This window comes from Rutilus rutilus, assembly GCF_951802725.1.
Source record: "Rutilus rutilus genome assembly, chromosome: 1".
Lineage (NCBI taxonomy): Eukaryota > Metazoa > Chordata > Actinopteri > Cypriniformes > Leuciscidae > Rutilus > Rutilus rutilus.
In genome coordinates this window covers 17,082,639-17,110,155 of record NC_140209.1, presented here as the reverse complement: position 1 = coordinate 17,110,155, position 27,517 = coordinate 17,082,639, and the positions used below count along the sequence as shown (strand labels likewise).

General features: G+C 39.8%; 1 protein-coding gene and 2 long non-coding RNA genes across 3 annotated transcripts in view; 1 reads left to right on the top strand and 2 right to left on the bottom strand.

Moving 5' to 3' along the window:
- Positions 1–27,517, top strand: part of LOC311291374 (uncharacterized protein) — a 668,579-nt gene that overhangs the window by 357,036 nt on the left and 284,026 nt on the right. The window lies entirely within an intron of this gene.
- LOC311301129 lies at positions 35–886 on the bottom strand. Its single transcript, XR_014629399.1, has 3 exons — positions 871–886; positions 277–345; positions 35–110 (listed from the first exon to the last, which is right to left on the bottom strand). It is a non-coding gene; the product is annotated as an uncharacterized lncRNA (long non-coding RNA).
- LOC311275597 lies at positions 22,349–22,885 on the bottom strand. The gene is made up of 3 exons (XR_014624955.1): positions 22,774–22,885; positions 22,548–22,628; positions 22,349–22,436 (listed from the first exon to the last, which is right to left on the bottom strand). It is a non-coding gene; the product is annotated as an uncharacterized lncRNA (long non-coding RNA).

Sequence of the window (27,517 nt, the reverse complement as noted above, 5' to 3'; positions counted from 1 at the left end):
TTGACTGATTTGTTCTTGTTCACAGAGGCATAAAGTTGACTGCAGTTCTCCTGAGCTCCAGCTTTTGCTCCTCTGATGGAAGCATAAGTCACTTTATCATCACAGCGAACCTGAATGAACATCACAGTTGTTTCAACCCACGATTATTACAGCATGTTGTTTGAGCTCAATTCATGAAGAACTGCATATAATCACACAAATCAAGAAGAACTGCATATAAATGATAAACTATCATGTTGAGAGAAGCTGGACAACATCGAGGAAGTGTTCACTCACCCTGTTCTTTTTGCCTCGTTTTTTACTGTACGCAGCGACTTCAGTATAAGTCACATCATCTGTCTGCTCCTAAACATCAATGGAAATATGGAAAAATCAAGCTATTAAATGCCATCCATTAATGATATTTTCCTCAGGTTCTGCAAATGTTCAGGTAATATATATGTGTAAAACGTGTGTCCTGGCAATTGCAAGTTTTGTGAAAATCACTTATACAGACATGACGTTATGATGACAGATCCTATTGTAACATGACAGGATGATTGACTTGACTTGAAAACGGAGAAGAACAGCCTCAGACAAAGAACAGGTGAGCACACACTCAGACTGACGAGGACTCATAAACGACTAAACAAGAGGGCGTGGTCACTGGAAACTAGGAGGCGGGACAAGAGGAGCACATGGCCAACACAAGTAAAGACAGAGTCATGTGCTCAAACACAACACAGACAAAGACAGATTAAACTAAGACAAGACTGACAGAACTGTCTGCTGAGAACCCTGACATTTTATAATCTGAGTAATAAGAGTGTCATATTTCAGGGTCAGTCCTTATGAACATTAATAACTCATGGATCAACCTGCAATACTTACCACAGAGTCACCAGTCCCTCTTCTGTTGCCTGAAACATAATGTCACGGGAAAGTTTATGATCAAACACACACACAGTCTCTAATGCAGATGACAATCAGTTTTTAAAAGAGTCTAGAAGAATCTAGTGCTGTAGAATAGAAACATTATTTTTGTTAACTCATTGATTTCTCTTCACTTTTAGAGAAAGAAATTTGTCTAAATTACATATTTATTTTATCAGATGTTTGTCTGTTGTTACAAAATATGAAAAACTCACTTGCTCTTTTTTTATGAATCACCCAGAGAATAAGAGCCAGAAGGAGAAGAGCGAATGAAGCGGCAAAAACAATCACAATCACAACCACAATCCCTGAGAGAGAGAGAGTACAGAGAGTCACTGAGAGAGAGAGAGTATATAGAGAGACACATTCAGCAGGACTATATTACTGTGTTTAACCAAATACATAAAAATGGCACATTTAATAGCATAATTATCTTTATTTATCATGTAAATTGATGCTTGTGATGATGATTTTATAGAAATTGATATGTATTGAAAGCCATCTGTACACTAACAGACTGTACCTCATATGTTCACTAAATGAATGTGACATGATTGTTTAGGATTGTCTGGATGAGAATGATGTGTCTGACATTTAATGACAGTTACTTTTTACATTACGGTATTAGTTTTCATGTTTATGGTTGTTGGTGATGTACAAGAGAATGGAATTATAAAGTGATGTTGATTACAAATTAAACATGGCTTGAGTCAAAATCTGTGATCAGCTGCTCGAACAACGAGTCGGTCAAATGAGGATGATGTTCATACACACCTGGATTCAGAGAGTTTGCTGTGGTTTCTGGATTCAGTGTTGTTGTTGTAGTTGATGTTACAACTGTTAAAAACAAAATGGAAATAGAAACATATAATATTTCTGCTGAAAGAAAGCTGCTCACACTAACATGGGATGAGTTTTGCTCAAAATATCAGCGATTCCCCGCCTCCTCACCCACATAGCAAACAGACTTGGCCCAAATGTGGCCTCATCATGGCACTGCTGGCGTGTTGCCGGCACTGGCATGCATCATGTCAGCCAACTGTGGGCCAAGTGTGGCAATGATGGCACTGCATGACGGCAGACAACATTTGGGCCGATTGTGCATAGGGGGTGTGTGGCCCAGATTAGTGTAGCGATTATGGGCTATACTTTGTGTACTGGACAGTTAGTAAGTACTAAGTATTTAGGCCGCTACTATATATTCAAGGATTGCCCCCCCCCCACCACAATTTTTCACGGGAGAAATAAAATAGTTTAAAGTGTTTTCCATGGATGGTGCAGTTATCAAAACTACGAAAGAGATGTAATGATTTTAATAATTAATAACAATAATAATATGAATTGACTTATGAGTCAGTGAAAAAAGCTATGTCCAGAAAAAAAAAGATAAATAATTAATAAATATAGCATTTAGTTTTCAGCAGTGTTCACAAAATTCAATAATCATTTAAAAATTCCAAAATCCATTTGACCTGAACAAAATATACATTTTCCTAACATGACAATTGAGTTATTTTTTTTTATTTTTTTTATGCATTTCGAATAAAAAAAACTTAATTCACATACAAAATAGTCTAAGTTTTCCATACTCTTTAGTTTAAGCACCACTTGGCTTGTGCATTACTACAATAAGTAAACTACTGTTTAAGACAGACCAGAACATTTTGGAATTAAATGCACTTTGAGGTGGTAATAAGATGTTAAGCTTTGAATGTACTAAAAAAATAGAAAATAATAATAATTTATTATTATTGGCTTGTGCCTATTGTTAAATAAACTATTTTTGAGAATTGAATTTTCTTGTGCCTTATTTGTTCACATGGTTTGGGTAAGATTGGGCTGGGTTATGGCTCAGTTTTGGGGTTTCTGGTTAAAGGGTGGTGTCGATATGGTTAACTTATGGCTGAGAATTGGTACCAATAATAAAACCTGTTTTGGCCCAGTTCAGGGCCAGTTAAAGGTGACTAACTGGCTGAGATTCGGGCCAGTTATGGCCCATGTGTGACCCTTGTCTTTTATCCAGTTCTGGGCCACTTCAGGGCCGTCATTCTTTGCGGTACTTGGGCCGAGGGAAAAGTGATTGTGTGGCCCTTGTGTCGCAACAAGGCAAGCAAACCAAGCAATTGCTTGGGGCCCCGAGCTGGCCAGGGGCCCCAAGACAACGACTGGTTAAGAATAAAATGCAAGGACAAACTGTGTGAGCGCCCCTGTGATAGTCAATGCAGTAAAGTGCAATGACACTGTAATCGGGTTCCCCCTCTCAGTAGTCGCTGACAGCAGCCAGCCAACCACGTGATCTCTGCTGCCGGCAAAATACAAAAATACGACTCGCAGTCACTCGCACGCGTGACGCATCACACCTGCTGTGCGTGTTGTACTATTCTGTAGCTTAAGTGCAACATGGAGCTTGAAGAAGCAAAGAAAAAAAATTAAACAGGAGAATTAACTTTGAGCAAGTTTGGAGGAAAATCGGAGGTATGGAAACATTTTAAACTATAGTCATGGGTGACAACATATGAGTTGGCTTTGTCTCGTGCATTAAATGTGGCACGCTGCTCGCCTATGACAACACGGAAAGTGTAATCCAGAGAGGATTCAGAAACTGATTCTAGAAAACTCCACGAGTCGGTCAAATGAAGATGATGTTCATACACACCTGGATTTGGAGAGTTTGCTGTGGTGTCTGGAGTAAGTGCTGTTGCTGTAGTTGATGTTACAACTATTAAAAACAAAATGGAAATAGAAATATGTCATATTTTAATGCATGAACACAATGTCAAGGCATTCATTTTACAAACTGCTATATGTTTAATAAATCCTCACGCAATACAGCGCCAGGCGAGACGCAAGTGTGTTTTGCTAGTTTCAGCCCGACACAGTTTTCATTTTCACGTCCTGCGACACGTTGTTTAAATAGCAAATGTATGTGTGCACACTCTGCTTATTACACACACTCTGCTTATTACACACACAGGGACATGCAGCAGCACACAAACATGCCAAATGTGAAAAATAAAAGGATTACAATGTAAAAGATTATTATTATTATTGTGTACATAAAGATATTGTGAATCCGACTTGTCCCGTAGATTGTCCCTTTAACCACACTCACACACACTCACAGACACACACACAGAGGGTTCTCAAGTCTCACGCATTGGCCGTGAGACACACGCAATTCAACCAGTTCACACGCTCACACGCCACACCGTGTATTTCTCACGCTGAAAAGGCAATGCCAAATAAGTTGTCCTGCAAGCTTTATATATAATGTTGTATACGAGGCGCGCGCAGGCACAAAGAGTGAAGTTTCCTGCCGCCAGCACGTATCTCGGCCAGATTGCGTTCGTTACTAGGCAACATAGATGCGCGAACACACAGAAGTTGACGGAACATTCTCAGCCACCGTACGTTCGTTACTAGGTAACCAACAACAACATCGCGCGAACACACGTCGTGATGGAGAAGGTAAGTTGGAAGAAAGCTCGTCTAACATGTTTAGTCTAGAACATTTAATATAGCCCATCGTATACATTATTATTGATGCAGTCAAAAACTCTACAACTACTTTGCAACCAGGCCAGAAGCTTTTCCATTAGGGCTCCTCCCCTAACCGCATGTGATCTTACTCCAAACTTTTGATAAAACTTGAGAACCCTGCAAACACACACACACAACTTTAAATTCACACACGAGCAGATCCGTTTCCTCGCTAGAGAAGCGTTCAGTGTTTACGCTTACAAATTCTGTCATGTTAATAGCGAATCCACAACTGGCTTTTAAAGGGAGATGAGACTCTGATTGGTTTATTTCACGTTACGCCCAAAACACACCCATTACTCATTAAGAGAATAGAGACAAAACACACCCATTACTCATTAAGAGAATAGAGACAAAACACACCCATTACTCATTAAGAGAATAGAGACAAAACACACCCATTACTCATTAAGAGAATAGACAAAACACACCCATTACTCATTAAGAGAATAGAGACAAAACACACCCATTACTCATTAAGAGAATAGAGACAAAACACACCCATTACTCATTAAGAGAATAAGGACAACACTTTTAGATCATGCGCTGGCACACAGATCATTTTTCCTGTCGTTAAACTAGCAAAAGTGGATTCAGACGGCCTAAGTTGATGTAGTTGATGTTACAACTGTTAAAAACAAAATGGAAATAGAAATATGTAATATTTTAATGCATGAACACAATGTCAAGGCATTTCTTTTACAAAAATAAATCCTCACTATGATTTTATTAATTTATCCTGGGATGGCGTGAGACTAGCTGTATAATATTTATAATTATTTTGCACCAGACAACAGAAAGTACAAGTCATATGTTTCAAAATGTCATAAACTCACTGACAAATCTGACTAAAGAGCTTTTTTTGATGATAATATGTGTGATGATAAAGCAGTCTGTGAGAGCCAGTGCAAACCACTGAAGCGAGAGACTGATGATGTGTGACAGTGATCATGTGATCATGAACCTTGTGTAGAAGCTGCTGCTGTAGTTCGGCTTGATGTCTTCTCAGAGTTTGAGCTTCTGACTGGAGTCAGTGTTGTTGAAGCGACTGGAGCTGCAGAAGATGAATGTTCAGACGCATCAGGACATTAACATCATATTTTCATTTCACTAGTTCACACTTACAAATAAGTCAGATAGAATAAATGCGTATTTGGCGTGCTGTCCGAGGAGAGGGCTCCGGGCTCGGTATTCGGCCCGAACCCAGAGTACTCCCCCCGTATTCCTGGCTGTAAAGATTGAGCCAAGAGTGAGGAGTCGGGGTGGTGGAGGGATGCTGGAAAACTGTCAAGGAATATTAGGTGAGTTGACAGAGTGGATATATATATACTTCTTGTCATGCTGATTAGGGTAGACATAATTGTTTGATGACGAGTAGATTGGATTGATTATTTGAACGTGCTCCTCTCGAACTTTGTTTATAAAACATCATTTCACTAGTTCACACTTACAAATAAGTCAGATAGAATAAATGCGTATTTGGTGTGCTGTCCGAGGAGAGGGCTCCGGGCTCGGTATTCGGCCCGAACCCAGAGTACTCCCCCCAAAAGCTGCGAATAAATGCCGGACAGCCGCCATGATGTTGGTGACCCCCCAAAACTTGCAGAGTGCAAAGCTAACATGGCGTTGGATAGGTGCCTTTAAGGTGGTAGGCTGGGGATGGTCATGTGTGATGTACTTCTGCGTAAGCGGAGTAGAAAGGAATAACCGCTGCAGTGAAAGCAAGTTGATGGAGAACTAGCTCTAGGAATGACACTGCTGCGGCAGTGGATCAATTTATTTTGGCTTGTTATCCAACTAGCTGGTAGCAAATGGACGGAAAAGTAAACACTGCTACGGGGAACGGAACTCCTGCGGTAGAGGAGGAGATGTTGCTGCTGCAGTAGACCAAGCTTGCTTTCAAAGCTTTAAAATATCCAAATTATTTGGACACGGAACTAAGCTCCTGCGGGAGCAGAGTAGATGACACTGCTGCGGCAGTGGAGCAAGTTTAGATGAAGTAATGGAGCTCCTGCGGGAGCGGAATAGATGACACTGCTGCGGCAGTGGAGCAAGTTTAGATGAAGTAATGGAGCTCCTGCGGGAGCGGAGTAGATGACACTGCTGCGGCAGTGGAGCAAGTTTAGATGGAGTAAAGGAGCTCCTGCGGGAGCGGAGTAGATGACACTGCTGCGGCAGTGGAGCAAGTTTAGATGGAGTAAAGGAGCTCCTGCGGGAGCGGAGTAGATGACACTGCTGCGGCAGTGGAGCAAGTTTTAGATGGAGTAATGGAGCTCCTGCGGGAGCGGAGTAGATGACACTGCTGCGGCAGTGGATCAAACTTGCTTCGACTTGCTTTTAAATATCTGAACCAATTTTGGACATAGAACTGAGCTCCTGCGGGAGCGGAGTAGATGACACTGCTGCGGCAGTGGAGCAAGTTTGGATGGAGTAATGGAGCTCCTGCGGGAGCGGAGAAGATGGCACTGCTGCGGCAGTGGAGCAAGGTTAGATGGAGTAATGGAGCTCCTGCGGGAGCGGAGTAGATGACACTGCTGCGGCAGTGGACCAAACTTGCTTCGACTTGCTTTTAATATATCTAAACCAATTTTGGACATAGAACTGAGCTCCTGCGGGAGCGGAGTAGATGACACTGCTGCGGCAGTGGAGCAAGTTTGGATGGAGTAATGGAGCTCCTGCGGGAGCTGAGAAGATGACACTGCTGCGGCAGTGGACCAAACTTGCTTCAACTTGCTTTTTAAATGTCTAAACCAATTTTGGACATAGAAACTGAGCTCCTGTGGGAGCGGAGTAGATGACACTGCTGCGGCAGTGGATCAATTTTAGATAGAGTAATGGAGCTCCTGCGGGAGCGGAGTAGATGACACTGCTGCGGCAGTGGAGAAATTTTAGATGGAGTAATGGAGCTCCTGCGGGAGCGAAGTAGAAGACACTGTTGCAGAAGTGGAATAAGTTTGGACGGAGTGACAGAACTTCTGCGGGAGTGGAGTAGATTAGCTGAGGTAGACTTGATTAACTTGCTTTTAACTAACTAGAGCCAGTTGGGTGGAAAAAATAGGCTCCTAATGGAGGAAGAAGATGCTGCTGTGGTGTTGGGAATGACTTGCTTCAACGTGAATGAGGAGTTGTAAAAAGAATTTAGCTGATGAGGGTTCGTTGGGCTTCTTTGATATGGAAGCGGTTTGAGCGGATGTAACTTTTGAAGGCTTCTGATGACCAACGGCCAAGTGATTGGATCTGCTGCTGAGAGAGGCCTTTTTGAGCAGCTGTTGTTGCTGCGCCTATGCGAAAAGAATGGCTGGAAAAGTGGTCTGCTGGGATGCCTGAAAGGAGCAAAACGGATTTAAGGTGTTTTTGGAACCAGAAGCGTGTAACAGGGCGGTTGGAGTCGTCTGCGAAAAGTGGGTCAGAAGGGGATTTAGACTGTGAATTCCTGAAAAGCAAGTAGGCTGAGAGAGTTTGGTATGGTTGGATTGGTGATGAGAGATTGAAAATATATATGAAATGGCCTTTCCTGGTTTGATCGGTCTTACTTTGCTTAATGAAGTAGGAGATGGTTTCGTTGTCTAGCACTGATAGATCTGTTGTTGTGGGGTGGATTTTTGGGTTGAAGCTGGAAGTTATGGTGAGTTCTGAGCATCTTAGAAAGCCGAAAAAAGCCAAAATGAACATTGCGTCCAGTGTGTGGGCTGTGTTGGTGGAATGGTAACCTCTGCGGAGGGTGGAGATGCATTTAGTGAGTACGTCTAACGTTATAGGTTTCCTGGCATCTGGGCGGGTGGGTTGGGTTTTTTGAATACCTTTGATGAGCATTGATGTCTGAGAATTTGCTATCTCTGTGGAGGGTGAACCAAAAAGGAGTTTGTGGAAGAATTGGATTCCGCTTAGATAACCCTTGATGGAGCCGGCTTTGAGGTTCTTGATGCTGTCGAGATAGGCTATGAATGAAGTGATGGTGAGCAGAGAAAAATTTGGAAAAGGCAGCTTGTATATGAAGTGAAAAGACTGAAAACACTTCCATGCGGTTAAGTAGGAGTGGAGGGTGCTGGTTGAGACGGCTTGAAGAATGGAATTGAGAGAGGCATCGAGAAGTGGTTTCAATGGGTGGTTTATGGGAATATCAGCTCTGAATAGTGAGGTACTGGGGTTGGAAATGGGTCCGCATCTGGTGCCAGCAGCCTGAATTTCTGGAAAGCAAAACGAGAGAGAGAGTCAGCTATTTGATTTCTGGAACCTGGAACATGTTTGGCAGTTAAAATGAATTGATCGCAAGCTGCGATCCAAATGAGGCGTCTTAGGAGAGGCATTAGTGCGGGGGAATTTGAGCGGCCTTTATTGATGCAATGCACAGTTGCTTCGTTGTCGCAGTGCACCATTATGCTATTAGTTGACCATTCTTTTCCCCACAGGAAAGCTGCAACCACTAGAGGATACAACTCGAAAAGCGCTGAGGATGTTAGTGACTGCGGTGAGTCTAACAGCTGGGCGGGCCATGTAGACGCGAACCAACGGCCTTGGTAATACCCTCCGAAACCAATGGAGGGAGCTGCGTCAGTAAACAATTGGATATCCTCAGGGAGAGAAATCAGATCATTATAGAAAAAAGACAGGCCGTTCCATTGTTTAAGGAAAGTTATCCATAAACTGAGCTCATTGCAACATGAAGTAGTTAGGGAGATTTGGTCCTCTAGCGCGTGCACTGATGATGCGAGGAAGAGAAGATGTGAGATGAAAGGGCGGCCTTGCGGGATGATGCGCATCGCAAAGTTTAGGTGGCCGAGTAGAGAAAGTAGCTCTCGTTTGGAACAATGTGGATTTTCTAGGAGGGCGGATGCGACCAGAATAATCCTGTCGATTTTTTCCTTGGGTAGTGAGGCCTGGAAGTTAACTGAGTCCAAATTAATGCCCAGAAATTCGATGGATGTGGCTGGACCCAGAGTTTTATCTTGGGCGATTGGAATCCCGAGCTCGGCGAAGACTTTTTGGACTGTGAGAAGATGCGCGGCTGGGACAAGGTCAGGCGGTGAGATGATTAGGAAATCATCTAATAGGTGAATTAAGTAGGGTATTGAGTAGTTATTGGAAAGAATCCAACAAATTGCTTCTGATAGCATGTCGAAAATCTTGGGGCTGCTTTTGCAGCTGAAAGTTAAACGGACGGCGAAGTAAAATTTTCCTTGCCAGCGTACACCGAACAAATGCCATGAATCTGGGTGAATGGGCATCACTTTAAAAGCAGAGGTGATGTCGACTTTAGCAAGCCAAGCGCCGTAACCTGCGTCTTTAATCAAGGTTATAAAAATAAATAAGGTAAATAAAAATAATAAACCATACCAGCATAAAAAGCAGAAGATTCAAATCATACAGTTTTTTTCCGGTGTTTGATAGTTAATGCATTAATGAACATTTATGGATAAACCAAATCAAACGCCTCTTTAAGAAGGAATAAGAAATACCCTGACTTTGAAACTAATTTAAATAATGTAATATCATCATATCTTGAACTCTTGATTTCAGCTTTGTCATAAACATTACTGGACGGCACAGGATTAGTTGATCCTCCTCTTCAACCGTAGAAAATACACTAATAACTGACCTTAAAAGCTCTTTATCTGTTCTGTGTTTCTCTCTTTCCTTCAAACTCACCCTACTGTGACTTATGCACAGCTAAATACAAAATAACAATTCAAAACCCACAAAGAATATTTGTGGAACAGTTCCCAAAGGAAGGAGCAAAACTCAGGGAAGGTTTGCTGGGATCAGTAGTTCACTCTCCATCCAGACACAGTCGTGATGATACTGTACTTCTGTTCTCTGACCACACAACATCACTGAGCTGAGCTGAACACTCGTTGTGTGTTTGATAGTAAGTTTATGATCAATCATGAGCTGAGTTTGGGAAGTAGTTAACAGTGAATTTGATCATGATTAGGGCCCTCTCAAGGAAAAGTCATGACAAAATAATGCATTAACAAATCATTTAATACAATATGATTAAACATGCACTAGGAGAATATATATTTGTATTCCTTTACACCACCAGTACAACAAAACAAAAGATAAAGGTTATTTGTAGTTCTTTTACTCACAGCGCATTCACTGTGTGCTCATACTATGATCTCGATATCAATATTGTTAAAAGCGCTATATAAATGAAGGTGACTTGACTTGACAATATGAGCTCATCCCAGATAGAAATGTTGTTGTTCTATGAATGTTTTGAGAGCATTATGTTGTTCTTGTAATGTTTTCTGTAGATAATTGTATTTTTGTTACCAGAATGTTCTCCTGAAAGGAAGGATAACACTCTCTAAACATTCTTATACAGTTTTAGCGGGAAGTTTCCCAGCAGACACAGGACTGAACCATCTTTTCCTCATATGTCTCTAGTTTCCTGTTTACACTCAGTGCATTTGGGGTCGATATGATGAAAATGTATAGAGTGATTGTTTTTATTAAAAATTTTTACATTTTTAATAATACACATATTCTATATTTTTGGTTTACTTCTCATCTATACATTAATGCTATGTTTTGGGAGATTTGAAGTACTTTTGTACCTATTTACTGCAAAATACCTCAGCTACACCATTAGCATGCATATGAAATATTACCTTTTTATAAAAAAAAAAAAACACATTAATGATGATCGAAATGAAATATGAGTTGTTTCTGGATACTGATCTCGGTGTGAGATGCATAATTCTTCATCTGCTGGTTAGAATTTTTTTTGCAGATAATATAGTTTTGCCAAAAAGTGTAATTACCGTACACTTCCAGCAGAGGCGCCATAGAGATCCATTCATTTTTTGGATGTGACTGACTGCTCTTATAACAGCTTTTGTCATGAATATATATATTTAAACTTTTTAAAATACATTAAATCAGTATTTTTTTGTTGTTATTTGAGGTCTTTTGAAGTGTCTTGTTTTTGCAATAATGCCACATAAATTTGCAGTAATGACACTAAAAGAAAAGACTTGAATGCAGTTACTTTTTTTTTTTTTTTATAATCCAAAATGTGTAAAATCATTAACTTTAGAATAAGAATTTTTTTTTAGTACATACAAGTAAATAGAGCCTGACATCAAACAAATGTTTAGACGTCAACCCAGTTTTCATTTTCAACCAAAATTTGACGTCCGAGCGATGTTGGAGTCCATGTCCAATAACATTTCTATCTGGGATGAGCTCATATTGTGATCATAGTATGAGCACACAGTGAGTGTGCTGTGAGGTTACACTTAGGGCTGTAGTAGGGGAGACCGGGGACGGTTGTAACACGGGGCTAGTTGTAACACTACCAATTCCACCAATCAGGGATAAGATATGAGTTATATGACAGGGGTGGTGTGGCGCAATGGATAAGACACATGCCTTTGGTGTGAGAGACCCGTGTTCGAATCCACTGTGAGACACCAATGTGTCTCTGAGCAAGACACTTAACCCCTAGTTGCTCCAGAGGCGTGCGACCTCTGACATATATAGCAATTGTAAGTCGCTTTGGATAAAAGCGTCAGCTAAATGAATAAATGTAAATGTAAATGACAGTTTCAGTTTCCTCAGGCTTCCTTTACGATCGCACACGGAGGTTTTCAAGTCTGCGTTGCAATCTCTCCTGAAGCTACAGCAGAAAATCAAATTCTTAGGTAAAAAAGACATAAGATAATATTTTGTTTAGTACTTCTACCGTTGTAGATAATGTTGTATGAGTTATATCAGGTCAAACTGTAGTTTCTATAGTAAAGAATGGTGTATCAACCTCCTACTAATTTCAAAGCACCCTAATACATCTAGTTAAACAATAGTGACAGTGGCGGGGTAGGTTGTAACACGTGTTTTGAAAGTGACCTTAATTTGTATTGGACCTTTTATGCAAACTCAATTTAATTTGTGAATGATAAATAACATATTTAAAATCAGGTCAAAGTTAAATCAATACCAACACATACACTGCAAAACATGTTTTTCTTACTTAGTATTTTTGTCTTGTTTCCAGTCCAAATATCAAAAAATTCTTAAATCAAGATGCAGTTTGCCTATCAACTCGCGGTGGAATTCAACATACAGCATCCACAAACCTGGGATGAGAAGAACACACAAAATATGCACATACACTCCCCATATTCACACATATTTTATTGTTGCAGCCATTCATTTAAAATAAAAATGTTGTTAATACGGGAAAATTCACATTTTTGAGTCCGGTCTTGGACTCGAGACCGTTTTTCTATGGTCTCGGACTCGCTGCATTCGGACTCTGACTTGTCTCGGTCTCGGCCAATGGTCTTGCCAAATATGGCTTTTGGTCTCGACCGAGTCCAGGTGTATTTATTATGTTCCCAGTAAGCACACATAGCCTACGTTGCCACAACGTATGTGTGCTTACTGGGAACATAATAATATTGGAGGGCAAGTGAAACACTGGCCACCTAATAACTAGCGATGGGCATTTCGGCTCTTTTTCGTAAGCCGACTCAGCTCACTGAAAAGAGCTGGCTCTTTTGACTCACAAACGGCTCTTTAAAAAATAAATGTTTAAATAAACTAACGGAAAGTCCACCGCTAGTGCAACGTGAATATTCACATTTTGAATTGTCCATAACAACCCGAAAACTTGCCTGCTTGTCTAACACATCTAATTAATGGGCAAAGTTTTCCGATTTTTTTTTTTATTTTTTTTTTGATGTGGATGTTATTGAGCTTGTAGAAGTTTAGCTCTTGCGTTCTTCTGAACATCTCGCTGAATGACATCTGAACATTGCCCGATGTAATTTCTGATCATATCACTCCATAATCTGCCTCTCTTTTAAATGCCTATTCCACGAGTGGTAGGCTCCAATGACTGGCTGTTTTAAAATATAGCTAATATCGAAACAAAATAACCCAGCAGTCTCATCTACGAGACGTTTAGGCCTCCTCCAATAGCACTGACAGCTCGGCTCATAGCTTGCAGGTTTGCTTAGTGGCAAACTTTTTTCATTTGATTGGTTCAACTGACGCCCGAATTTAATTAAAATATTATTTTTTGTCACGTCATCCGCCGATCCGCGGTTTATCCGCATCTCTAGTGTGTGTGTGTGTGTGTGTGTGTGTGTGTGTGAGTTGGCTCGGCCCTCCCTCATGCAGTTTAATTGGTTGACATTGCGTGTATGATTGACAGGAACAGAATGTGAGGCTGATCAGACAGTTGAAACGAATGTGTATGTGCCTTTAGGCCTATATAATTATTTGTTTGTTGTTCTTTGAATTAGTCAGTTATTTTAAATAAAATTAAAATCATCCATTATTTCATTATTACATAATGATTTAATTTCTATAGGCTATATTTTTAGCAGACTTTTTTTTTCCTGTCCACTCGGTCTTGTCTTGGACTCGAACTTCTTTGGGCTTGGTCTTGACTTGGACTCGACTAGTCCTGGTCTTGGACTCGACAAAGGTGGTCTTGACTACAGCCCTACTTTTAGCTCACTGTGACATTGATGATCATATGGAGAGATCACTGTGAGATCAACATGTTGACTGGGTGAGAGCACCCAATTATAATTAATTAACTGTTAACTACTTAACAAATTCTGCTTACTTAATTTATTTTAAACTTACTATCAAATGCACATGATGTTCTAACACAAGTATTCAGCCCAGTTCAGTTGTTGTGTGACTTTTCCAGAAGTCAGAGAACGGAGGTGCAGTCAGGGTACTTCTTATTCCTTCTTAAAGAGGCACTTTGATTTGGTTTATCTATAAATGTTAATGAATGCATTAACTATCAAACATGTACTAATGTAGTTAAGGCTGTAGTCATTGGTTCATGATTATTTCATGCTTTTAATTATCATTAGTTCATGTTGAATTAAGTATTAATCCAGGTATTAGTACATGATTATTCATATACCCTTATTGTAAGTGTGACCGTTTTTTCCTCACTTAAAGCAAACAACACACTCTCACACACTGATGAATTGTCACACCTTTAGTACAGTGGGGGAAGTTCAAATTATCTGATTGGTCAGTTTAAACATCTCACAGTTGGGTTAAAGTCACATGGTCAGGAAAGGATAAAAAAGATTGAAACTGTTGCTCTGTCTTTTTTTATGCTCTGGCTCTCTTTCTTTACTTCCTCTTTTCTTTGTCTCTTACTCTCCCTCTCCCTCTCTCTCTCTCTCTCTCTAGCTCTCAGGAAACATTTACATGCTGAGTAAGATTAATGGTATAAGTTATCATCATCTCATACATATCTATTTTGTAACTATTTTAAGTAAGGGATAATGTATAGCGAGGCGGTTGTTATGGCGAATACAACCCCGACAGGCTGATCAGGACGCGAAGCAGAGCCGAGCTTGAATCAGCCTGAAGGGCTTGTATTTGCTATAACAACTGCCTCGCTATACATTATCCCACTTATTACATGGCTACCTAACAAATAAATCAATAATTTGACTCAAAATATTGATTTAAAAAGGAGTTTATTGATTTAAAAACGATTAAATTGCCAGAGTGAACAGAACTGCGTCCATAGCAACGCTCTGTTTTTCATGGCAACGGTCTGTTATACTTCACAGCGGTTATCAAGAAATAACAGACCGCATTCTACATTGGAATTCAACCAAGCCATGTAATAAGTACAACTATAAACATATTTTGTCATTAAACCTTTTCAATTACAAATAATGTGCTAAATAGTTTTGATTTGGTATTGACTATGAAGTGCTACATATTGCAATACAATATAGTCACTCTCTATAGCAACGCTCTCCCACATATTAATCTATTGTAACTGCGCTTATTTCCGTCGTTGGTATAAGTAGCAGTGGGTGGAATAGACAAGAAATGTACAGTTTTCTACCATCTTGCTGACAACTTTTCTTTAGTCATTCGGCAGTCTTGCAGCTTGAACCTCTGCAGGAAATCCACCCTTACACTCTTAATATGAAGATAATTCTTCATCATCAGATGTTTGAGTGACACTATGTCCAGTATCAGGAATAATACAGTATGATCTGTGTGTATCAATACACAACTCTGAGATCACAACGTGAATGTGTGCAAGAATAAACTGAGCATGTTCAAATGACTAATTCCACTAAATGTCTTTAGAGAAAATACAGATTTCTTTACCTGTGAGAAGTGAAGAGAGAATGATCAGTCCCAGCAGACACAGATCACACTTATCAGCCATTTTGTGTTTCTGTCAGTCTTTCTCTTCATTATATATAGTTACAGCTCCTCCTCTTCATTATATATAGTTACAGCTCTTCCTTTAAACATCATCAGCTCCTCCTCTGGTTGGTAACTTCCTCTGATCTCATCAACTCAGTGTTTAGTCCTGACTCTATGACACAGCTGAAGAAGCGATCAGAAAGATCTCTGGTGTAAAACTGTGTTGACTTTGAAAAGCTCTGGATCAGAAAGTGAGCTGAACTGTACAGTGGCGTCCAGAAACCAACCAAGTCCATAAAGAAGTATTATGTTTTACACTGAACAAAGTGCTTTAAAATGAACCGTTCCACACAAATCAATACTGTGGCAGGATAAGTGATGTTGCCCTCCTATTGGCTCTGGTTAAGTGGGGCTTTGACAGACCAATGAGGTGGAAGTGACCACAGTATTTAAGGGCCCTTATTTTGACAGGTGTACGTGTCCTCTAAGTCGGGGTTCTTCCCTTCCTGGCATTTTTCATTTCGGTTCTCGGTTCCTTTAAGGTACGTTGACACTCTCTCTGGTGGTGTAATGATGTGGATTTTTTGTAAGTAATATGCTCCATTTTATACTTTACCTAGAGAGGGGCTGGTGGTGATGGCACTGTAGCAAGTTTGTGGCGGAGGTGCTGTCAGTAATAGCATGTTAGCGGGTGCGTGTGAATGCTGGCCGGTAAACAGAGCCGCAGCACCTGTTGTGAGTAACCATACAGCTCTGCGTTTGGTTGTTCTACCTAAACCGTAAGTACGCCTCTCCCTCGTTTACATTTGGGGTTTGGTGTATTTAGTTGACTTGTGCCTCTTTGTTGAAGGTAAATGGGGAAAATGGACCATCACTATCTCTAAGCCCTAACTGAAGACGCTACATGTGACACCACGAAACTTCCTTATGGTGTGGGCGCTTGGTGTCTGATTTGATGTGACTTGAGGTGGGTTTGGACGACCCCTGGAGTAGTAGCGCCTGCCCTGTTCCCGCTAAGCCTGGTTAGGGAGAAGTTTGTCATGCTGGGAGAGTCCTGAAAGCGAGATAATTTTATAATAGTGTATTTTTGTACTGCACCTCACGTCTCGAGTTATCTGCCTTCCAAATGGTAACACTTACCTGTGTGTCCTTATTGGGGGTTATTTCCCTGGCGCCCCACCAGGGTGGCGTAGTCGGATAAAACTAGTAGTGATTTACTTTTCCCTCCACTTGAGTAATGCCACAATACAAACATATTTATCCTCTCATTAGCTATGTGTCCATCACCCTGTTTTTATGCATATTTTGAAGTATCGCATCAGAAACGAGTGATGGAAATGCAAAATTTCTAAACTTTACATTTGGATGGAAACCCAGCTATTGTAGCTACTGATTATTTGTCAGAGAAAACAATTCCAACATAATGAAATATAGTTATTTGTAAGTGACCCAATACAGTGTCCTCAGGGTAATTTTTATGTCTTTTTTTTATTTTATTTTTTTAGTTACACTTTTTTTTTTTTTATCACATCACTAACACATTGTGTTGCTATATGTGTGTGTACCATGAACCTTTTATTAGGCTACTAAGTTTGTGCTTGTTAAAAACCACAAATTCACAACCTCCAGAAGTGTTGCACTGACAGATGCGTCAAGATCACACTTCATCTATATATACACAGCAAAAACTCCAGTGTTAAATTAACTCTCCTGGGAATTTATTTTAGACCACACTCAAAAGTGTTAAAATAAGGGTGTCACAACTTTTTACATCATTTACACGACAATGGTGTTTTGGGGCCTGATAACGCAAATGTTTGAAATTCAGGGCTGAATAAACAGGACTAAGTGAGCTCACGCCGGTCTATTTCCCGCACGTCTCACTATCTCTGTAGCAGGAAAACTCCAAAAACAGTGAGAGCGAGCACAACGCTGACTACGCTCAGCTGAGCACAGTGCTAAGTGTGATGTTCTCCGCTGTGATTATCAGTTGAGACTCATTAGAACGTCTTTCGCCGCCGTTTATTCTTAAAGCGGCGCGCCTCTGAGTGTGTCACTTGCTAGGGTTGCGCTCTAGCAAGCCACATTCATCAAAGACTAGCCCTCTCACTGGGAGCGCGTGTTGCATTTGCGGACCACTAGGGGCTAACTGAGCCCATGCCAGCCTATGTCCCACATGTCTCACTCTCCTGCCTGAGCAAGCACAGTGCTTAAGGGTCTGCAACTAGGGTGACCACCTGCTAATAAGCTCAAGGGGGGACAAGGGGTATGTTTCTGAGGGACAATGTGGGACACTGCCCGGCGCAGCGGTGCCCCCACCCCACGGGCAGACTCACTGATAGTGGTTTACCCATTTCTATACCACCTACCACATGGTATATGAATAATGCCCTATTCCTCTAAACATGTGTAATTGCTGATGATGTATGTATGCTCATGAATAGGTCAACCAATGTGTATTTTTTTTCTAAATAAAGATTCATAATATTTTGAACATTCAATGAATTGACAAATGCACTTCCACTTACGATTTACTATTTAATTTGATTTATTTTCCATTACAATTTATTCACTTTAAATAAATTATAATATAAAATTATAGGATTAACAGGAATTGTAGTTGCTCAACACCACTGTAACAGTTTTAAAAAAAATACGATTGACATCGTAGCCTATTCCCCTCCATGTCCGATTGAGAAGGACGTTTTGCAAAGGTCACAAAGCCCTCTCGGTATCCCCTTCAACACCTTTCAGCCACAAATATGAATTTTCCCAGTCTTTCTTGTAGGCTACCCACACCTTCTCTTTTTAATTGATAATGGCAGTGCCTCTCAAACTCAGTCTCTTTCTCCATTTTTCGAATTGGAAAGCGCGCATCTAAAAGTTCCTTCCCAGTGTGTCTGGTATGCGCGTGCGTGCGCTGTCATGACAACAGCGAAAAAGTTGACGACAACCTAGTCAGCAGTTTAACTGAGGGGTTTGTGTGGCAACAATAGCGTGCTGAACTGTCAAGTAATGTTCGTTTGGCTGCCTGGGGCTCGAGGATATACAGCGACCAACTTTTTTTGGAGCAAGCATAGATTATGCGTGACATGGTCTCAATTTGCGGGACGCATTAATTGGGCTTCAAACGCTGTGCGCGCACGCGCTACGCGGGACGGGTGGTCACCCTATCTGCAACTGAAAAAGATGTCTCTCCCCTGTGGCTATCAGGGACAATTATTGAGCATATCACTCTCTAAAGAGCATCTTTAGCCAGTGGTTGTTTTACAGCCCCGCGCCAATGTGCGTGTCACTTGCCAGGCCTGTGCCCATGGAAGCCCATTCATCAGAAGTAGCGCCTCCGCCCAGCCAAACTGCTACTTCTATGAACACCAGTCCCCGACTGAACTAATTGAGCCCTTAGCCACCCGGACCGAGGCTTGGAAAGCTATCCCCGGTGTGTTAAAATGGGTTCTGGGCATGATGACATGAGGTTACTCGCTCCAATTCGCTCACAGACCACCCCGCTTCACGGGCATAGTCAATGCTTCAGTGAAGAGCAACGTGGCTCACGTCCTCCACACTGAAGTACTGAGCTTACTGGCGAAAATGCTGTCAGGCTTCTATGGCCGCTACTTCCTCATTCCCAAGAAGGATGGCAGCATCAGGTCCATCACAGACCTCAGACATCTGAACTACGCCCTCACGAAATGGCTGTTCAAGATGTTAACTTTGAAACGAATCGGGCTTGTTTTTTCTCAGTGGATCTGAAAGATGCATACTTTCATATCCAGATTGCCCCCCTTCACAGACCGTTCTTGAGGTTTGCATTTCGAATGGGTTGCATACCAGTATACAGTCCTACCATTGGACTGTCTCTGGCACCACCTGACTGCATCATATCCTACAACATCTGGACAAACCTGGTTCTTATGTGAGGATCCTGTTTGTGGACTTCAACTCGGCCTTCAACACCATCATACCAAACATCCTCCTGTCCAAACTAACCCAGCTCCCTGTGCCCGCCTCCATCTGTCAGTGGATCTCCAACTTCCTGACATACAGGCATCAGTTAGTGAGGCTGGGAAAATTCTCATCCACACCTGCATAATCAGCACTGGCGCCCCCCAGGGGTGTGTTCTCTCCCCACTGCTCTTCTCCCTGTACACCAATGACTGCACTGCAAAAGACCCCTCTGTCAAACTCCTTAAATTTGCAGACGACACCACACTTATCGGCCAAATCCAGGACGGTGACGAGTCTGCTTACAGGCTGTTGAAGGAGGTTGAACAGCTGGCTGTCTGGTGCAGTTATAACAACCTTGAGCTTAACACACTCAAAACAGTGGAGATGATCGTGGACCTTAGGTGAAACCCTCTGCACTCCCCACTCTCAGCATCATGAACAGCACTGTGGAAGCAGTGGAGTCATTCAGGTTCCTGGGCACCACCATCTCTCAGGACCTGAAGTAGGAGTTCCACATATACTTCCTTCACCAGCTGAAGAAGTTCAACCTGTCACTGGAGCTGCTGATACAAGTATAATCTGCAGTCACTGAATCCTCTGCACTTCTAGAACTGTCTGGTTCAGCTCAGCTATCAGATCTCAGAAGACTACAGCGGATAGTCTGCTGAGCGAATCACTGGTACACCTCTCCCCACTCTTCAAGAACTGTACTCATCCAGAGTGAGTAAAGAGCTGGCAGAATCACCCTGGACCCCTCACACACAGGCCTCTTCCTCTTTGAACTGTCTACAAAGCTCTGAGCACCAGAACGGCCAGGCATAGGAACAGTTTCTTCCCTCCGGCAATCCACCTCATGAACAGTTAATGCCTCCACTTGGCAATAAACATGTGCAATACTTAAACACCATTTAAACATTCATTTATTTAACACACCACACGTCTTATTTACATGTCCTTGCATTTGTATTTTGTATATTGTGTATTTTACTAAATCTATTTTATTTTATTTGTATTATCTGTGTCCTGTCACTGTTAGTATGTTTGAACAGTGGAAGCTTCTGTCACCAAAACAAATTCCTCGTATGTGCAAACATACCTGGCAATAAAGCTCTTTCTGATTCTGATTCTGAGAACAAACTGTACAAGACATGTATCAAAATGTCATAGACTGACAAATCTATTTAAATAGTTTTTTTTTTTAGTTTTTTTTTTTTTTTTTTTTTTTTTTTTTAGATGGTATGTGTGATGATAAACCAGTCTGTGAGAGCCAGTGCAAACCACTGAAGTGAGAGACTGATGATGTGTGACAGTGATCATGTGATCATGAACCTTGTGTAGAAGCTGCTGCTGTAGTTTGATGTTGAAGTAATCATGAAGACCTTGATTAGCAATTATACAGTTTATTTTATTAAAACACTTTTGGTTGTCATACTGTAGAATTAATATAATCAATTATATGAAATTAATAACACACATGACAGTCTAGAAGAGATCAGCTGATCAGAGCACAACATGATGATTATATCGGTATCATCATCATCAAGTAGATGACATCATCTGATCACATTTTTCTCTTACTGTTCTTGCCATAACACACAGTTCCAGCAGCCAGAGAAAAACTAACATTAAAACATCAAGAGTCAAACTGACCAACTAAAGCAAACACTGATCACCATAATGATGACATCAAACCAAACTATTATTATTAACAAATCATCAACATCTAAACCTCTATTAATCTCAATAAGAACTTTTCCACACATATGACAGAAATAAAGTCAGTCTGGTTAGTAATAAGTGAAGCTGGTAATGCTGTTTGTGGAGTTGTTTAATGAAGTTGGAGCCTGACATCAAATGTTTAGGCCGGCTACACACTGGCTACACAGCGTGGCGTTTCTGTTGCGTGAGCGTGGCGTTTTCTATGTCTTTGCACACCAGAAACGTGTCTGACGCGGCGCTGCTGCTGCTAGGTGACGATACAGCAAAGACAACGTCTGCAGTTTTGACAGCAAAATAGGCTACAGAATATTTCGTTCTGTATTGACAGGTGCAATATTTGAAAATCGGTAATTATTATTATTTATTTTTTAAATTACATTTATATCTGCATTTATGTCAAAACCTAGAGACTTCCAAACATCAAAATATAATTTATTGATATGTATTCATATCAAAATTACATATAAACATCCTTTCCTATTCTATTTTGCCTGGAAACGCTTCCAACATGCTTGCGTGTCGCGTGAAAAATAGGCCTCGGTTCATATTTCTAGCATGCACGCGTTTTCTTCCGCACCTGAGATGTGTGTGTCACGCAGGCGGTGTGCAAGATCTAATCTGTTAACATGGGAGCCGAAATAAAAACGGACACGCCACGCAGCCAGTGTGTAGCCGGCCTAACACATCAACCCAATTTTCATTTTCAACCAAAATTTGACGTCTAAACGATGAAGTTCATGTCCAATAACATTTCTAGGTGGGGTGACCTCACATTGTGGCCATAATATGAGCACACAGTGAGTGCGCTGAGAGGTTACACTTGTGACTCACATTGTGATCATATGGAGAGATCACTGTGAGATCAACGTGTTGACTGGGATGTTAATGAAAATAAATCTGGCCTTTTATTTGTAAAAAACACACACACACACACACACAAAAAACACATTTTAATCTAAACTTGGTGTCACTATTTCTTCAAGGTGATCAGAGTTTTTTTCTTTGTTTTCTGAGAAGAAGAAAATAAAATGATAAACAATCCTCTGTAAGTTTTTGCTATTTTAAATATTGTTGCAGATTTGCTCTAAACTCATCAGTATTTTATTGTAATATTGCAGGCATCTCTATTTCCTCTGGGTGCTTCGAGTCCTTCCTCCCTGCAAAATAAAAGCATTGACTGACCTCTCGTATGTGTTTTTATCATGATTGCAGATTGTTCCAGATCAGATGAGTGTGAATCATCAGATTGTGTGCGGCTCAAAACTCACCAGCTCTTCTTGCACAGATGATCTGAAGAAGAATCACAGTAGGAGCAGCAAACACTGCGATCTCAACAATAATCACAATCACTGCAGGAAACATGAGAGGAAGAAGAGAAACTGTACATGACTGAAGTCAAGGGTATTCAACTATCAACAGTTATTGATGAAGCTTTTACAGACTGACTGATAGTTTAATGTTATAAAGCTGTCAGTATAAATGAACGTGTCGTACCTCTGTATAATGATCCAGCAGTCACACTGACTTCAGTTTCTCCTGGATCTGTGGATCACGTCTGTTAGTTCAGTTCAACACATAATGCCACATATACACAACATCATCATCACATAATACTGGAGCTGCTCATCACAGAAATGATGAATATGTGCACGAGTCTGTCATCATTATCTTCTTACTTCAATCTCAAGGTGTCAGGAGGAGAAAGACTATCGCCATTGACCAAAAATAAATCTATTTGATGCTTTATTCATTCATAGATATTCATGTTTTAACTTATAAGTGAGTTTCTAGCACACTTGCATTTCTAAGTTTGCAGAAACAGTGAAATGTTGAATATCTATTTACTGACGGCATCTAAAACATACAACGTTTCCTGTATGAAAACATTAAAATGCACAAATATTGAGGAATCCTTCGAGGTTGATGTGTGTGACAGTGATCATGTGATCATGAACTGTGTGTAGAAGCTGCTGCTGTAGTTCGTTCACACACACCTTGATTCAGAGAGATTGGTGTGGTATCTGGAGTCAGTGTTGCTGCTGTAGTTGATGTTACAACTATTAAAAACAAGATGGCAATAGTAACATGGGATGAGTTGTGTAAGAACTGATTTTCCTGCTAAAACAAAACGCACCCTGCAATAAAGCCATAAAATGCACCCTGGACAGCAGATAGCAAAGACAGAGCACAGAACCTTGTCCTGCCCAAACTTATCTCCTTGTCCCCTTGTTTGACTTCAACTCATCCCCCCTCTCCCTCCTCAAGACACTGAAAGTTCATTAAGAATGTCTATATAACACATATGGTGTATCTTGTGAATGTTTTTCCTTTTCATGTTTGGTATCATTTTAAGTGTCTCAATGCGATTGGTAAAATGGTCTTAATTTCATTGCAGTCATTGGTTTAATGAGAAAGATTGAGAACTTAGGAGAATCCTGTTTCTCCTCTCTGGGTGAGATCTCTTTAAGATATCTCAAGAAACCAGGTACTACCCCCCTGGGGTACATGGATTGGCCCAAACAACTCTAAACAACATTTGTATAACCCCTTTTGTTCTGGTCTGGTATTTAAGGCGAGGTGACAGAGCAGTCTTTGGGACCCTGTAACCAGGATCAGCCCCATACAGAGCTGTTTCAGGGTTTTCCTGTTGGAACACACTCACACACCACTGTGTGTCTCTGTCAGGAATACAGTAGGCCTACATTGCTTACTTTTAGAGTCATCTTTGAGTGAATGATGTCATGTATCTATTATCTCTGAATTGGCTTTTAAACAGTGTTTTTGTGTAATTGGCATGATACATTTTTACCTGACAAATAAATGTTACATCTTGATTTATTCTGCATTTTTCAGAAATCATTATTTTTAGTAGACTAAAGTGCAGTCTGGTGTTTCTGCAAATCTCTGTCCAGGATAGATCAAACTGAAGGCACTATGAATGGACCATGGGGCACATCTTAGGGAGATCTTCTGATTTCTGACTATTCCCTGACTTAGCATGTTGTACGCTGCATCTATTATAAAAAATTACATATATGGGTCTGCAGTGAGCGGCTGCATAGAGTAAAATATTTGCATTTATTGAATATATTCAATATTTATGACTATTTTCTAATCAGAAACACAATCTAAATTTGATTATCATTTGAAATTGGAGTCAGATTAAGCGTAGAGCTAAACTAATATTGAAACTAAATTCCAATAAATTAAGTGAACTTCACTGGAGCGCTGAAAAGACAGACACGCATTATTCCTTCGCCAGGCCGTTGGACTCTGTCGTTGGGCCAATGGATGGTCCTTACACTTTAATTCCCTGTTGTCACTGTAAAGACGCTTTGGAACAATCCACATTGTTAACAGCGCTGTATAAATGAAGATGACTTGACTGAAAACAGAAGAATAGAATACAAAAGCCTGGCAGAACATAATGCAGGAATTTGTGAGGATGAAAATTAAAATAGTATACAAAAGACAAGTTATATTTAATATGATAAATGGGAAAGATGACCCCAGAGCAAAGAAGTCAGGTGATGAGTAAAATAGAAAACTCGAAATATAAAAAGATGTAAACAGAATAAAACCATCATTAGAAAAGAAATACAGCTCGATGAATATAAAGAGCAATAGATAAAAAGAAGGAAAGGATACATTGAAAAATGATTAGCCTGTTGAAGAGAAACATTTGTGACCAAATGGTATAATTAAATTGAATTTTAAAGATATGGTATTAAAGATTAGATTAAACATAACACAATCTAATGGTATAATAATCAGTAAAAGATGGAAACTCCTTTGTTAATGAAAAAAATATCATTTATATTAGATAAAGGTGCTCAGGTGTCCTCAAATTTACAGATAATATTTGTATTAAGACAATAAAAGTGAATGAGTAGGAGAGAAATTCAGCATTAAAATGATAAAAGGTGCAGATAATTTACACGCAGGAAGAGACTTAAAGATTAAAAGTAAATATTGAACAAGAATAAAAATGTATATGGAGTAAAATTATAGAATTAAAAGAGGAATTACTATGAGCTTTATGAGAAATTCCTTATATGGAAAATATAAAAATGATTGTGGAGTAAAGACTATTAGTAATTAGTGAAGAATATGCTCATAAAAACTTTATGTGAGATACATAAACTGCCACGATAATATACAATTAATATAATGGGTACAGAAGAATTAAATAAGGCAATACAGGAGTTATTTGAGTTAAGGAAGATTACTTCTGCAATAACAAACAGTCCTGGGCCCGGTTCCCCGATAACGCTCAGAAGACTCAAAAGATATATCTTACCAAAGTTGTTTATGTTCCTAAGTGTGTTGAATTAGCCTAATTGAATACTGTCTGGGTGTATTAAAACTTCAGAATTATATTCGTATAGACCTGCAACAGTGATAAGGTAAAGCTAAGAGTGGTCCAGAAAGTGTGACTTACAGAAGATATACTTAGCGTACGAACGTGTCGGGAATCGTGCCATAACGTTAAGAGAGAGGTTAAGGAATAGGTTAAGAACTACTTAGCGATAAGAACATTTTGGGGAACCGGGCCCTGTACAATAAATACTTTATTTAATTTATTTACAATAAATCCCAACAATAGATGAAACTTTTAAATAAGTAACAAATAAAGCATTAAACAGAAGAACAAAGTCAGATAGGCGTTATGGTATTAATGCGGTTGAACAATTGAGGGAAGGTTAATTTCTCTTAATATTGGATTTGGCTAATGGCTTTTGGTCGACTCCATTAGCAGAGGTTAGTCAAGAAAAGACTTATTTCACTGTAAATAACAAACATTACGTATATCAGAGATTACCAAAGGGATATGTAAATTCCTCAGCAGTATTTCTATTAAAGAATCACCTGTGGAAGTTTATATTGATGATAAACCAGGCATTAAATAGGCTGGTGAGATGACATACAGCTGCCCCTGATCACAGATAATCAGCGGTAACGCCCACATGAAACAATCAGCTTAACAAAACACATTTAACACACACAAACACACAGGACAAGAATGAGACAGCGGATCTACCAACCGTGACAACAGAGAGCTCAACTTTATGTTATATCTTTCAGGAGATAGAGTCTGGATCGAGATGTTGGGCTAACAGAGGTGTCCCAGAATAACACAACGACAGGAGAAAGGCTTGTTTAAGTCAAGTGTTGTGGTAACATTGATAAACATAGCAGTAGTCATGGTGGTGTTCTGGGTTGTAGTCACATTTTTTATAAGAATTTGACTACAATAAATCAAGACACTGTGGAAAAAAGGTGAGACATATAGATCCTGGTTACAAAATGGATGCAACCTTTGTGATCGACAAAGAGATTGACTGATTCAGAACAATTGATTTAGAATCTAATGAATCATTATGATAGGTGAAAAACAATAAAAAAATGTAAATGTAAGACATTTAATGAAGATTGCAAGGAGTATTATACAAGAGAAAAGTATATGTTATATGAAACTTTGCAGAAATTAAGAAATCCAATTCCTAGTTTAACCCTTAAACTGGCGATGTGATCTGGGTGTAACATAGTTTTTGTCGTCTTTTTTGGGGCGTAAGAATGATTTTTTCATCAAATCCTTTTATCATTTATCACAGCCTGTCTGTCTTGAGTATGCTGGTCACATGATTTGCTTCAAGTTATCTGTGATCAATTAGTCAGTCTGACCTAAATCCAAATTTTTTTACCATTTTACCGATTTTTTTGGTAACGCAAGGTCCGATTTCAAAACGGGTTTCATAGGCTGAATCTTGAGTTTGTAAGCTTTCCAATGATATATAATATGTCAACATTATATGAGTTGAAGTATAGGATATAATTGTTTTAAACATGCAATGGCAGTTACAGTTATAGATTTGGTCCTTTTTTTATACCCTAAACAGGCAATGTGATCTGGGAGTCACAACTCATAACATCCAAAATACATAACATTTCTCAAAGATTCTTTTGGATATGATTTACTTAAGTCCAGATGGTATAAAAAATGACATGAATTTATTTGTTGCTTATCATTTTCTACTCTTGCCTGTTTAAGGGTTAAAATGGTATAGTGAATCCAATAAAAAGCTGAAGTAACTTTAGGAGGTGAAAAGTATTCAGTAAAGAAAAAAAAAGTTTTATTAAGTTCGTATTAAAACAGATAAGTTTTCAGAAGAATGTCTAGATGACAATCGTATTGAGTGTGCTAAAATGAGATACAAATGAAAAATGAATGTGTGTA